General features: G+C 43.1%; 1 protein-coding gene across 5 annotated transcripts in view; it reads right to left on the reverse strand.

Moving 5' to 3' along the window:
- LOC110488940 (follistatin-related protein 5) overlaps nucleotides 1-14,748 on the reverse strand; it is a 189,988-nt gene that overhangs the window by 141,454 nt on the left and 33,786 nt on the right. The gene's annotated exons all lie outside the window — the stretch shown is intronic.

The raw sequence follows: 14,748 nt of genomic DNA on the forward strand, positions 1-14,748 counted from the left end.
AGTGACATGTTGTAGAGTGTCTCAGTTGACAGAATGCCTAATAACATACTTGCTAGTGTTTCATGTATCTTGCTGTTTTCCGTGTCAATAGAAAATGTACTCTTGTATTGAGCCATGTCAACATTAATATGCCACTAGAGTTTGGAGGCATGAAATTAAAGGGGATTTTGACTCATATTGGCTTCTTGATGCCAGACAAGTCATGTATGTTGAACCGCACCATGCCAACACATTACTTACCCATGTATAGAGAAGGTCACTTCACTCACCAGGGTAGTGTTCAGCATGGCACTGTCACGCCCTGACCTTAGAGAGCCTTTTTATTTCTCTATTTGGTTAGGTCAGGGTGTGATTTGGGTGGGCATTCTAGTTTGTCTATTTCTTTGTTGGTTCTCAATCAGAGGCAGCTGTCTATCGTTGTCTCTGATTGGGGATCATACTTAGGCAGCCCTTTTTCCCACCTTCAGTTGTGGGATATTGTTTGTGTGTAGTTGCGTTCTGCTTTGCATATTGTTGTTTTTCTGTGTCCTTTTGAATAAAGAACAAATGTACGCCTACCACGCTGCACTTTGGTCTCATTCTAACAATGTTCGTAACGGGCACACTGTAGGAAAATGATATGCAATTAAAAACTTGTTCCAGTTGGACAAGTTCAGGTACTGCCTTCAAATTCCAGTGGGTTTCAAAAACATTTTACCTACTGACCACTGCCCAGGCAATCCATGTCAACACAGAATGATCCCATCAGGGAACATGATGGCTCTAATACATGAATGATCCAATCAGGGAACATGATGGCTCTTATACATGCCAAGTCTGAAGCCTTGTCACCATTAGTGTTCTACAGATAACAATGCATAAATATTTGCCACTAACTATTCATTTTCAACTAAGCAGGAATTGTGAGAGAGTCAAAAATACCATCCATCCTATAGCTAAGAACATATTGCCTGCAATATTCAAAGACACGACTACTGTATAACTGTAGCCAAAGTAAGAGGATCAATTAGTTGAGGGGATACTTTGCATGGAAATCTGTTGGGGGCGCATTTTAAAGGGGAGCGATTTCATAGGCCTTTGGCAGACTTCTCCTTGGAGCTGGTGGAGCGAGCACACAGCTGTACACCCATGGGCCATCTGCCCTGTTACCCCCAGCTGTACACCAAGGGCCATCTACGCCCTGTTACCCCCAGCTGTACATCCATGGCCCATCTGCCCTGTTACCCCCAGCTGTACACCCATTGCCCATCTGCCCTGTTACCCCCAGCTGTACACCCATGGCCCATCTGCCCTGTTACCCCCAGCTGTACACCCATGGCCTATCTGCCCTGTTACCCCCAGCTGTACACCCATGGCCCATCTGCCCTGTTACCTCCAGCTGTACACCCATGGCCCATCTGCCCTGTTATCCCCAGCTGTACACCCATGGCCCATGTGCCCCCTGTTATCCCCAGCTGTACACCCATGGCCCATGTGCCCCCTGTTATCCCCAGCTGTACATCCATGGCCCATGTGCCCCCTGTTATCCCCAGCTGTACACCCATGGCCCATCTGCCCTGTTATCCACAACTGTACACCCATGGCCCATCTGCCCTGTTATCCCCAGCTGTACATCCATGGCCCATGTGCCCCCTGTTATCCCCAGCTGTACACCCATGGCCCATGTGCCCCCTGTTATCCACAGCTGTACACCCATGGCCCATGTGCCCCCTGTTATCCACAGCTGTACACCCATGGCCCATGTGCCCCCTGTTATCCCCAGCTGTACACCCATGGCCCATCTGCCCTGTTATCCACAACTGTACACCCATGGCCCATCTGCCCCCTGTTATCCCCAGCTGTACATCCATGGCCCATGTGCCCCCTGTTATCCCCAGCTGTACACCCATGGCCCATGTGCCCCCTGTTATCCCCAGCTGTACACCCATGGCCCATCTGCCCTGTTATCCCCAGCTGTACACCCATGGCCCATCTGCCCTGTTATCCCCAGCTGTACATCCATGGCCCATGTGCCCCCTGTTATCCCCAGCTGTACACCCATGGCCCATGTGCCCCCTGTTATCCACAGCTGTACACCCATGGCCCATGTGCCCCCTGTTATCCCCAGCTGTACACCCATGGCCCATCTGCCCTGTTATCCCCAGCTGTACATCCATGGCCCATGTGCCCCCTGTTATCCCCAGCTGTACACCCATGGCCCATGTGCCCCCTGTTATCCACAGCTGTACACCAATGGCCCATCTGCCCCCTGTTATCCCCAGCTGTACACCCATGGCCCATGTGCCCCCTGTTACCCCCAGCTGTACACCCATGGCCCATCTGCCCCCTGTTATCCTCAGCTGTACACCCATGGCCCATGTGCCCCCTGTTACCCCCAGCTGTACACCAATGGCCCATCTGCCCCCTGTTATCCCCAGCTGTACACCCATGGCCCATGTGCCCCCTGTTATCCACAGCTGTACACCAATGGCCCATCTGCCCCCTGTTATCCCCAGCTGTACACCCATGGCCCATGTGCCCCCTGTTACCCCCAGCTGTACACCCATGGCCCATCTGCCCCCTGTTATCCCCAGCTGTACACCCATGGCCCATGTGCCCCCTGTTACCCCCAGCTGTACACCCATGGCCCATCTGCCCCCTGTTATCCCCAGCTGTACACCCATGGCCCATCTGCCCCCTGTTACAGCTAGCTGGCGGACCGCCCGCATCTCTCTCAAGCTTTATCTACCCAATCAGGAACACACACAGATTTACGCACAGGCTCGCACACATATACATACCGCCTCTCCACTCTGCGTACCCTACGGACACTGTTTCACTAAAGCTTGCCTTTCAACCTTAATCAAGTTGAGCTATCTGTCTCTCCCCCCTCTATCGCTATATCTCTCGATCTCTATTTCTATCTCCCTCTCTCTCTGGTTCTCTCTCACTCACACATACACACCCTCTCTAACTAAATCTCTCTCTCTCTCTGTCGGCTTATCCACTTTTAATCTAGATTTGCCATGTGGGTGGCCCAGTGCGTATGAGCTGTGGCTCTCATCAGCCGCCCTCTCCTTGTCTCCATTTTGTGATGCTACGACAAGTAGATAATGTCAAAACAAACTCATGTAAAAATGCTTCTTCCTTTGTTATGTTAATACCATACAGTGCCTTCAGAAAGTATTCATACCCCTTGATGTATTCCACATTTTGTTGTACTACAGCCTGAATTCAAAGTGGATTAAAAAAAAATCTCACCCATCTACGCTCAATGTTAGCAAATTTCTTGAAAATGAAATACAGAAATATCTAATTTACACAAGTATTCACACCCCTGAGTCAATACATGTTTGAATCACCGTTAAATCAAAAATGTAAATAGGCCACTCAGGAACATCCCATGTCGCCATGGTAAGACAATGCATTCGAAAAGTATTCAGACCCCTTGACTTTTTTTCACATTTTGTTACATTACAGCCTTTTTCTAAAATTATTAAACCATTTTTCTACACAGACTACCACATAGTGACAAAGCAAAAACAGATTTTTAGATATTTTAGCAAAAAATGTCATATAAAAACTGAAAAATGGCATTTACATACTGTAAGTATTCACACCCTTTACTCAGTGTTTTGTTGAAGCACTTTTGACAGCGATTACAGTCTCGAGTCTTCTTGGGTATGACGCTAGAATCATGCCACACCTGCCACACATCATCCCTTTCTTCTCTGCAGATCCTCTCAAGCTATGCCAGGTTGGATGGGGAGTGTCGCTGCACAGCTATTTTCAGGTCTCTCCAGTGATGTTCGATCGGGTGAATGTCTTTGTGTGGCCCAGCCAGAGCACGGACTTGAACCCGATCTAACATCTCTGGAGAGACCTGAAAATAGCTGTGCAGAAACGCTCCCCATCCAACCTGACAGAGCTTGAGAGGATCCGCAGAGAGGAATGGGAAAAACAAACACAGGTGTGCCAAGATTGTAGTGTCATGCCCAAGAAGACTCGATGCTGTCATCGCTGCCAAAGGTGCTTCAACAAAGTACTGAGTAAAGGGTCTGAATACTTATGTAAATGAAATATTTACATAAGTGTCATAAATGTCTAAAAACCTGTTTTTGCTTTGTCATTATGGGGTATTGTGTGCAGATTGTTGAGGGAGGAAAAAATTAAATCACATTTTTTTAAAGGCTGTAATGTAACATAATGTGGAAAAAGTCAAGTGGTCTGAATACTTTCCGAAGGCACTGTACACATGGACAGTATCAAAAAATTATCTACTGATTCTGTATCTTTGCAGCAAAATCTGCAGAGCTGGGATGGTTGTATCCCCCATGTATACATTCTATTGGTTGCAATAATTTTGTATAATAATTTAAATTGAAAAAGTGTGTGTAAGCCAGTGGCACAAAATCAAAATTGCATCAATTTTAAATTCAGGCTATAAAAAAACAAAATGTGGAAAAAGTCAAGGGGTGTGAATACTTTTTGAAGGCACGTTGTTTGGTTATTGTGTTGTCATTATTCTCCACAAGAAAAATGACAATCCATTTATCTAATGATTATATAACAGGCATGGTTTAAAATACTATTTAGGGTATTTCACTTTCAAAGACACTTGGATATGTGTTACTTGAAAACAGAAGAATTTCAATACTGAATTAGAAGTAATTGATTCGGGCCACATTATTTGAAAATACTCAAATACACATAAAATATGTTTTTAAATAACACAATCAAATACACATGCATTTGAACAGAGGTCTGTTATATAATGGGCATAGCCATATCATGGTTTCCACTGCAAACAACAGATCCACAGATGATGCAATCTCTATTGCACTCCACACTGCCCTTTCCCACCTGGACAAAAGGAACACCTATGTGAGAATGCTATTCATTGACCACAGCTCAGCGTTCAACACCATAGTACCCTCAAAGCTCATCACTAAGATCCTGGGGCTAAACACCTCCCTCTGCCTGGACTTCCTGACGGAACGCCCCCAGGTGGTGAGGGTAGGTAGCAACACATCTGCCATGCTGATCCTCAACACTGGAGCCCCCTAGAGGTGCGTGCTCAGTCCCCTCCTGTACTCCCTGTTCACCAACGACTGCATGCCCAGGCACGACTCCAACACCATCATTAAGTTTGCAGACGACACAACAGTGATAGGCCTGATCACCGACAACGACGAGACGGCCTATAGGGAGGAGGTCAAAGACCTGGCCGGGTGGTGCCAGAATAACAACCTATCCCTCAACGTAACCAAGACTAAGGAGATGATTGTGGACTACAGGAAAAGGAGGACCAAGCACACCCCCATTCTCATCGACGGGGCTGTAGTGGAACAGGTTGAGAGCTTCAAGTTCCTTGGTGTCCACATCACCATTAAACTAGAATGCTCCAGACACACCAAGACAGTCGTGAAGAGGGCACCGCCTGGTGTAGAGGTCCTGGATGGCAGGCAAGCATATTCCCCCTCAGGAAACTAAAAAGTTTTGGCATGGATGCTCAGATCTTCAAAAGGTTCTACAGCTGCACCATCGAGAGCATCCTGACTGGTTGCATCACTGCCTGGTACGGCAATTGCTCGGCCTCCGACCGCAAGGCACTACAGAGGGTAGTGTGTACGGCCCAATACATTACTGGGGCTAAGCTGCCTGCCATCCAGGACCTCTACACCAGGCGGTGTCAGAGGAAGGCCCTAAAAATTGTCAAAGATCCCAGCCACCCCAGTCATAGACTGTTCTCTGTACTACCGCATGGCAAGCGGTACCGGAGTGCCAAGTCTAGGACAAAAAAGGCTTTTCAACAGTTTTTACCCCCAAGCCATAAGACTCCTGAACAGGTAATGAAATGGCTACGCGGACTATTTGCATTGTGTGCCCCCACAACCCCTCTTTTACGCTGCTTCTACTCTCGGTTTATCTTATATGCATAGTCACTTTAACTATACATTCATGTACATACTACTTGGCCCGACCAACCAGTGCCCCTGCACATTGGGTAACCGGGCTATCTGCATTGTGTCCCGCCACCCACCACCCGCCAATCCATATTTTACACTACTGCTACTCTCTGTTCATCATATATACATAGTCACTTTAACCATATCTACATGTACATGCTACCTCAATCAGCCCGACTAACCTGTGCCTGTATATAGCCTTGCTACTGTTATTTTTCACTGTCTTTTTACTGTTGCTTTTATTTCTTTACTTACCTATCGTTCACCTAATACCTTTTTTTGCACTGTTGGTTAGAGCCTGTAAGTAAGCATTTCACTATAAGGTGTACCTGTTGTATTCAGCGCACATAACAAATAAACTTTGATATGATTTGATTTGAAAATAGAAATTGAATATAGGTGTGCTTTAATTCATATGGACAAGGATATTCTTGAAAATGAATAGTATGGTATATGCCCTTACATACACCTATCACTAAGCAGATTTCACACTCATTTGGATTAGGCCTAGTTTACGAAAACAGAGGGACATTTGGGCATTTGTGGAATGACTTAGCCGATTTCACACTTGTTGTCCCAGTCCATTAGTGTTCTGTATTTTTTCATGTTCTATGTTTTGTGTGGACCCCAGGAAGAATATCTGCTGCTTCTTAAACAGCTAATGGGGATCAGAATAAAAATCCTAATCACTCATTTGGATTAGTTTACAAAAACAGCGGGACATTTGGTCATTTGTGGAATGACATCACAGGTAAGGCAGCCGATTGGCTGTTGATGACCACAGAGACAAAGCTCCATACTATAAGCTGAATGGCTCTATGTGATTGGAAACAGTCTTTTTAATGAAAGCTAATGGGGTCACAGCTTATCTCAATGGCATAAACCCGAACACAAGCAGTGTTATGACAGTATACCAGCTCACACCAACCCGTTACCCCAATCATCCTCCACTCTGTCCTGATCAATGGCTGAGTAAAGGCATGCAAAGCAATTCCAGAACAAGGTCTTTGCTGTAGCTAAGAGACCTCACCTCTCAACAATTATAACTGCATTCCTATGGACTTTAAGTGCACTTTGGTAAGCAAATGTAACCTCTTTGACATACTGTTCTGTGTGGATGGTGCTTGACGCCCCTCAAAACAATTCACCTCGACATAGATGTTGTAAGCGAAATACAAACAGCAGGTTTAAAGACAAATAGCAAGAGAAAGATTCAACACAATGAGTTAGGAATTTATCATTATGAATTTATCATAACCGGCCATACATTCCCACAGACCAGTTTGACAAATAAACCAAGCTTACCTGTCTATACTCATAAGACAAATTTTACAATATGCAAAAGCTGTAATGGTATTTCTCTGCTTCGTTATTAATGCACCTAGCTAATTGATATATTTTATCACAGAGGAAAGAACATTCATTACTTTTCGTAAGCAGACCTTTAACCGAATGTCTGGCTAGTCATCTGTTTTATCATGCTCCAGTATTATTTGGCTTTATCATGGAGTTGTGCTCCAGTATTATTTGGCTTTATCATGGAGTTGTGCTCCAGTATTATTTGGCTTTATCATGGAGTTGTGCTCCAGTATTATTTGGCTTTATCATGGAACTGTGCTCCAGAATTATTTGGCTTTATCATGGAGCTGTGCTCCAGTATTATTTGGCTTTATCATGGAGCTGTGCTCCAGTATTATTTGGCTTTATCATGGAGCTGTGCTCCAGTATTATTTGGCTTTATCATGGAGCTGTGCTCCAGTATTATTTGGCTTTATCATGGAACTGTGCTCCAGTATTATTTGGCTTTATCATGGAGCTGTGCTCCAGTATTATTTGGCTTTATCATGGAGTTGTGCTCCAGTATTATTTGGCTTTATCATGGAGCTGTGCTCCAGTATTATTTGGCTTTATCATGGAGTTGTGCTCCAGTATTATTTGGCTTTATCATGGAGCTGTGCTCCAGTGTTATTTAGCTTTATCATGGAACTGTGCTCCAGTATTATTTGGCTTTATCATGGAGCTGTGCTCCAGTGTTATTTAGCTTTATCATGGAACTGTGCTCCAGTATTATTTGGCTTTATCATGGAGTTGTGCTCCAGTATTATTTGACTTTATCATGGAACTGTGCTCCAGTATTATTTGGCTTTATCATGGAGCTGTGCTCCAGTATTATTTGGCTTTATCATGGAGCTGTGCTCCAGTATTATTTGGCTTTATCATGGAGCTGTGCTCCAGTATTATTTGGCTTTATCATGGAGCTGTGCTCCAGTATTATTTGGCTTTATCATGGAACTGTGCTCCAGTATTATTTGGCTTTATCATGGAGCTGTGCTCCAGTATTATTTGGCTTTATCATGGAGCTGTGCTCCAGTATTATTTGGCTTTATCATGGAACTGTGCTCCAGTTTTATTTGGCTTTATTGTGAAGTTGGACGCCAGTGTTATTTGTCTGTGCTCGTCGCAGAGTGATTCCTTATGTGGATGTCAGTAATGAGAGAGAAGGGAGATCCTTGACAAGGGAGAGACTGGAGAGTGCAGGTTGGTCACAAGAAAGTCCTCGAGGATGTTGATATACAGTGTTTTCAGAAAGTATTCATACCCTTTGACTTATTCCACATTTTGTTGTGTTACAGCATGAATTTGAGATGGGTTAAAGTGAAAACACATTTTTAGAACATTTTGCAAATTTATTGAAAATGAAATACAGAAATACTGAGCTCCTTAACATTAGTATTCACACCCCGAGTGTTTATAGAAGCACGTATGGCAGCGATCACAGCTGTGAGTCTTTTGGGGTAAGTCTCTAAGAGCTTTGCACAGCTGGATTGTACAATATTCAAAACTGTAACTAGGCCATTCAATGTTGTCTTGGTGAGCAACTCCAGTGTAGGTTTGGTTTTGTGTTTTAGGTTGTGCCATCAATCCCCTGCAACATATCCAGTACGTTGCAGCCCGCCTGGTTTTCAACCTTCCCAAGTTCTCTCATGTCACCTCGCTCCTTCGCACACTCCACTGGATTCCAGTCAAAGCTTGCATCAACTCAGTGGTGATTTTAGCATGGACAGTTGAAGTCGGAAGTTTACATACACTTATGTTGGAGTCATTAAAACTTGTTTTCAGCCACTCCAGAAATGTCTTGTTAACAAACTATAGTTTAGGCAAGTCGGTTAGGACATCTACTTTGTGCATGACAGAAGTCATTTTTCCAACAATTGTTTACAGGCAGATTATTTCACTTATAATTCACTGTATCACAATTCCAGTGTATCAGAAGTTTACATACTCTAAGTTGACTGTGCCTTTAAACAGCTTGGCAAATTCGAGAAAATTATGTCATGGCTTTAGAAGCTTCTGATAGGCTAATTGACATAATTTCAGTCAATTGTACCTGTGGATGTATTTCAAGGCCTACCTTCAAACTGTGCCTATTTGCTTGACATTATGGGAAAATCAAAAGATATCAGCCAAGACCTAAGAAAAAAAATTGTAGACCTCCACAAGTCTGGTTCATCCTTTGGAGCAATTTCCAAACGCCTGACGGTACCACGTTCATCTGTACGAACAATAGTATGCAAGTATAAACACCATGGGGCCACGCAGTCATCACCGCTCAGGAAGGAGACGCGTTCTGTCTCCTAGAGATAAGCGTACTTTGGTGGGAAAAGTGCAAATCAATCCTAGAACAACAGCAAAGAACCTTGTGAAGATACTGGAGGAAGCAGGTATCTATATCCACAGTGAAACAAGTCCTATATCGAGGTAACCTGAAAGGCCGCTCAGCAAGGAAGAAGCCACTGCTCCAAAACCGCCATAAAAAAAAGACAGACTACGGTTTGCAACTGCACATGGGGACAAAGATCATACTTTTTGGAGAAATGTCCTCTGGTCTGATGAAACAAAAATAGAACTGTTTGGTCATAATCGTTATGTTTGGAGAAAAAAGGGGGGGGATCTTGCAAGCCGAAGAACACCATCCCAACCATGAAGCACGGGGGTGGCGGCATCATGGTGTGGGGGTGCTTTGCTGCAGGAGGGACTGGTGCACTTCACAAAATAAATGGCATCATGAGGCAGGAAAATTATGTGGATATATTGAAGCAACATCTCAAGACATCAGTCAGGAAGTTAAAGATTGTTCGCAAATGGGTCTTCCAAGTGGACAATGACCCCAAGCATGCTTCCAAAGTTGTGGCAAATTGTCTTAAGGACAACAAAGTCAAGGTATTGGAGTGGCCATCACAAAGCCCTTACCTCAATTCTATAGAAAATTTGTGGGCAGAATTGAAAAAGCGTGTGCGAGCAAGGAGGCCTACAAACCTGCCTCAATTACACCAGCTCTGTCAGGAGGAATGGGCCAAAATTCACCCAACTTATTGTGGGAAGCTTGTGGAAGGCTACACGGAACATTTGACCCAAGTTAAACAATTTAAAGGCAATGCTACCAAATACTAATTGAGTATATGTAAACTTCTGACCCACTGGAAATGTGATGAAAGAAATCAAAGCTGAAATAAATCATTCTCTCTACTATAATTCTGACATTTCACATTCTTAAAATAAAGTGGTGTTCCTAACTGACCTAGGACAGGGCATTTTTACTCTGATTAATTGTCAGGAATTATGAAAAAACTGAGTTTAAATGTATTTGGCTAAGGTGTATGTAAACTTCTGACTTCAACTGTAAATCTTGGTGGGGCAAACCACATTTTTGGGGGAAATGCCTGGCAGCAAACCCACTATACAACACAACACTAAACAATACATGAATTGGGTTAGGGTAGACAAACGGTGGCCACAAACTGTTAGGGCCTACATAAAGCTGTCCTAACAGCAGAGTCCCAACAGCAGTCCCAATATCTTACCACTGCCACACATGGCTATCAGCGGAGCCTTGTCTGGCAGCGAATAGGTTAATTCATACTCATTTACTGCCTTTAAAAAAAACAGCTAATATGGCTGACTTGCTTAAACAAGTGTGGTTTCTACTTACAATTGAGATGTACAAACTATGGCATAAGAGAACGACAAGTGCATAAGAGGCAGTAATTTCTATTAAGACATTAATAAGCGAGCTACGACGGACATAGTCAATATAACTATTTGTTCAGCACTTTTGAAATATACAGTGACAGAATTCAGAACATGGGCTGTTCTTACAGTGTTCTCCCTGTACACCAAGTCAGAACCATAGGATAAGTAAAGTGGTCATATAAGCAGATAATGAAAGCTCTTACAATATTCAATGATTACATTTCTCTAAAACAGGTTATAGGCTACATGTGCACCACCAAGTCAGAAACGTAGGCAAAATTAAGAGGAGAAAATAGACCAAATTATTAGGGTGAGGCACATGGGCTTCTAACAGTTTACTACACAACATACACTTACTATTACATTCTTAGCTACAGTATACATATCTCCCTGGCATATTACATCATTTATGCAGCAGCATGCAAGACATTTTTGGACTAACCTTGTTGTGCTGTGCTCACTTGAACAGGAAGGTGGCGCGGCGGTCCTTTGTGGGCAAATTTGTCATCAAACTTTGTCATCAAAGTCTGGCATTCTCTGGATTTCTGGTGCTTTCAAGACAACTGGGAACTCGGAAAAAAACAAAGTGAAATCATGATGACGTCAGTGATCTTCAGGTCGTAACTCTAGAAAGAGGCCCAAGTTCCCAAATTTACAATTCCGAGTTCAAAGCGTATTTTCCCAGTCGAAACACTTTCATTCCCGAGTTCCCAGGTGTCTTGAACTCACTGAAGTGAGATTTCCCAGTTCCAAGTTAATGGTTGTTTTGAGAGGGGAATAAATCATGCTGGATTGACAGCATGGCCAATGCTGAATATTTATAATTTCAAGCTTGGAAAAGAGACCCTTAAAACTTCTTAGGGCTGCAATCCCGTTAACGGGATCGATATGACAACAGCCAGTGAAAGTGCAGGGCGCCAAATTCAAAACAACAGAAATCTCATTAATAATCGTTATGTTAGGTCACCACCAAGCCACAGAAAAACACAGCCATTTTTCCAGCCAAAGAGAGGAGTCACAAAAAGCACAAATAGAGATAAAATTAATCACTAACCTTTGATGATCTTTATCAGATGACACTCATAGGACTTCATGTTACACAATACATGTATGTTTTGTTTGATAAAGTTAATATAAAAAATTCAGAGTTTACATTGGCGCAATACGTTTACTAGTTCCAAAAACATCCAGTTATTTTGCATAGCGACATCAATTCAAAATAAGTACTCATCATAAATGTAGATGATAATACAAGTTATACATATGGAATTATAGATATAACTCTCCTTAATGCAACCGCTGTGTCAGATTTGTTTGTTTTTTTTACGGAAAAGAAGTCTGAGACAGTGCTCAGAAAAATAAAAAAATGTATCCGCCATGTTGGAGTCAACAGAAACCAGAAATCACATTATAAATATTCATTTACCTTTGATGATCTTCGTCAGAATGCACTCACAGGAATCCTAGTTCCACAATAAATGCTTGATTTGTTCGATAATGTCCATTATTTATGTCCAAGTAGCTACTTTTGTTAGGGCGTTAGGTACACATATCCAAACGCTCATGCAGGTCCAGCATAACTTCGGACAAAAAAGTATATTACAGGTCGAAGAAACATTTCAAACTAAGTATAGAATCAATCTTTAGGATGTTTTTATCATAAATCTTCAATAACGTTCCAATCGGATAATTATTTTATGTCTAGAGAAGCCATGGAACGTAGGTCGATATGATGTGAAATGCGCATGACCAGGAAATGGCTCTCTGCCAGTAACCTGATTCATTCAGCTCTTATTCAGCCCCACAACACAGAAGAAGCCTCATTCAAGTTTCTAAAGACAGTTGACATCTAGTGGAAGCCCTAGGAAGTGCAACTTCATCCATACCCCACTGTGAAAATGGGTTGAAAATCGACCAACCTCAGATTTCTCACTTCCTGTTTGGATTTCTTCTCAGGTTTTTGCCTGCCATATGAGTTCTGTTATACTCACAGACGTAGTGTCCCCATGAGTGACAGAACACTGAGCCAATCCTGGCACAACTAGGAAACATTACCAACCCCTAAGCTCCGTATGTTCCGCTGGATGCCCCAACACCACAGAAAACATTGAGCTAGGCTGAAACACCTGCATTTTGGAGCAGCCTTGCTCAAGAAAGCAAAAAAAAGTGTTTGTATGCGGCTTTATTAATTCAATGATTTTAATTTTAATTTTACATTGTTTACAAACTGATATGTCACACGTATTATTGCAATAACATGTGAAACAGCAACCACCCCCCAAAAAAACAAACATGAGTGGCTCAAAAGAAGTGAAAGACGGGATGCCACTGCATCCACTCCAAGACCATGGTGCTTTCCTATGAACAGCAAGAGGAACTGCAATCACCCCCCAAAAATTATAAATGATGACACAGCATTGGGTTCAAGCTCACACGGTTCAGAGCAGTTCACAATTCTCTAGCAAGCAGAGAGGGTACTTGTAGATACTTAATGGGAACAGCGCATTGTTTTTTATTATTTTGTTTTAAGCCTTCCCCAAACCATAGGCCTAACCTTAACAATTCTGAATTAATACATAAACTTAACCCTTTCAGTAGTTTCTGTTTTAACTCTGTAACCATGCGGTATTAACTCTGTAACCACACTGAATTAACGGGTCAAATTATGAGATCAGGTTGCAGGGGAGAGTGTGTGATACAAACATTCAAAATGTCTTGACTGAGGCCTCCCGAGTGGCACAGCGGCCTAAGGCACTGTTTCGCAGTGCTAGAGGCGACGCTACAGATCCGGGTTTGATCCCGAGCTGTGTTGCAGCCAGCCGCGACCAGGTGACCCATGAGGTGGCACATAATTGGCCAAAGTCGTCCGGGTTAGAGGAACATTTGACCGGCCGGGATGTCCTTGTCCCACCGCACTGTTATGACGTTGGCCTGGGGGATAGGTTTATGACAGTCATAAATAACTCTTCCCCCCTTTTCCCTCTCTCTACCCTACTGAGGTTACATTTAGAAAACCCTTGGTTAACATAGAGATTCTGGGAACATCAGAATGTGGGGGGAAATGAACGATATTCTGGTAATCTGAGCAATTGAACATATGTGGTGGTACTTGAATATGATGTCAGTTCGGTTGACATCTGAGACATTCTCATCAATGATAAGATGACGTAAACTCTACAGTGGAAAGTCTACACATCAGAGTTAAAGGATTCACATGGAATTGTTGTTCAATTGAAATGTTTGAATATGAAATTATTTGTGACGGGATGAAATGTGATTTTAGCTTCTAAAATGGGAGATGTGGATTTTCATAAGTTAGGGCTGCTCACTCAGTGGCCTGCCTCTGTGAAGGGACATGGGCTATAAAACTTTTCAAACACGCCCTCTTCTCCCTTCCTATATAAAGCCTTGACGACAATAGAACTTCCTGTTCCGAGGATATGAGGGCGACGGTCCTATGTCAGAATGGTTCAGATAATAACTACAAAACGAAGCCAACATCAGCATGAGCTTTGGTTTTGAATGGTATGAACTTTATAACTCTTATTCACTACCGAAATGATACCTCCTAGCTGTTGAGTTAGCGACCGCAGCTGCAAACGCAGGTTAGGAAGGAGTATCCCGTCTATCACACAACGACGTTACTACAACGTATTCAATTGACAACCAGAGACATTCTTCAAAGGACAGAGGACTCGGTTTGGCAACACGGCCTTCAATCTACCACCAACCTACTGAAGCGCAGCTCAGAGTAAATATTTATTGCATT

Source organism: Oncorhynchus mykiss, chromosome 14 (genome assembly GCF_013265735.2).
Source record: "Oncorhynchus mykiss isolate Arlee chromosome 14, USDA_OmykA_1.1, whole genome shotgun sequence".
NCBI lineage: Eukaryota > Metazoa > Chordata > Actinopteri > Salmoniformes > Salmonidae > Oncorhynchus > Oncorhynchus mykiss.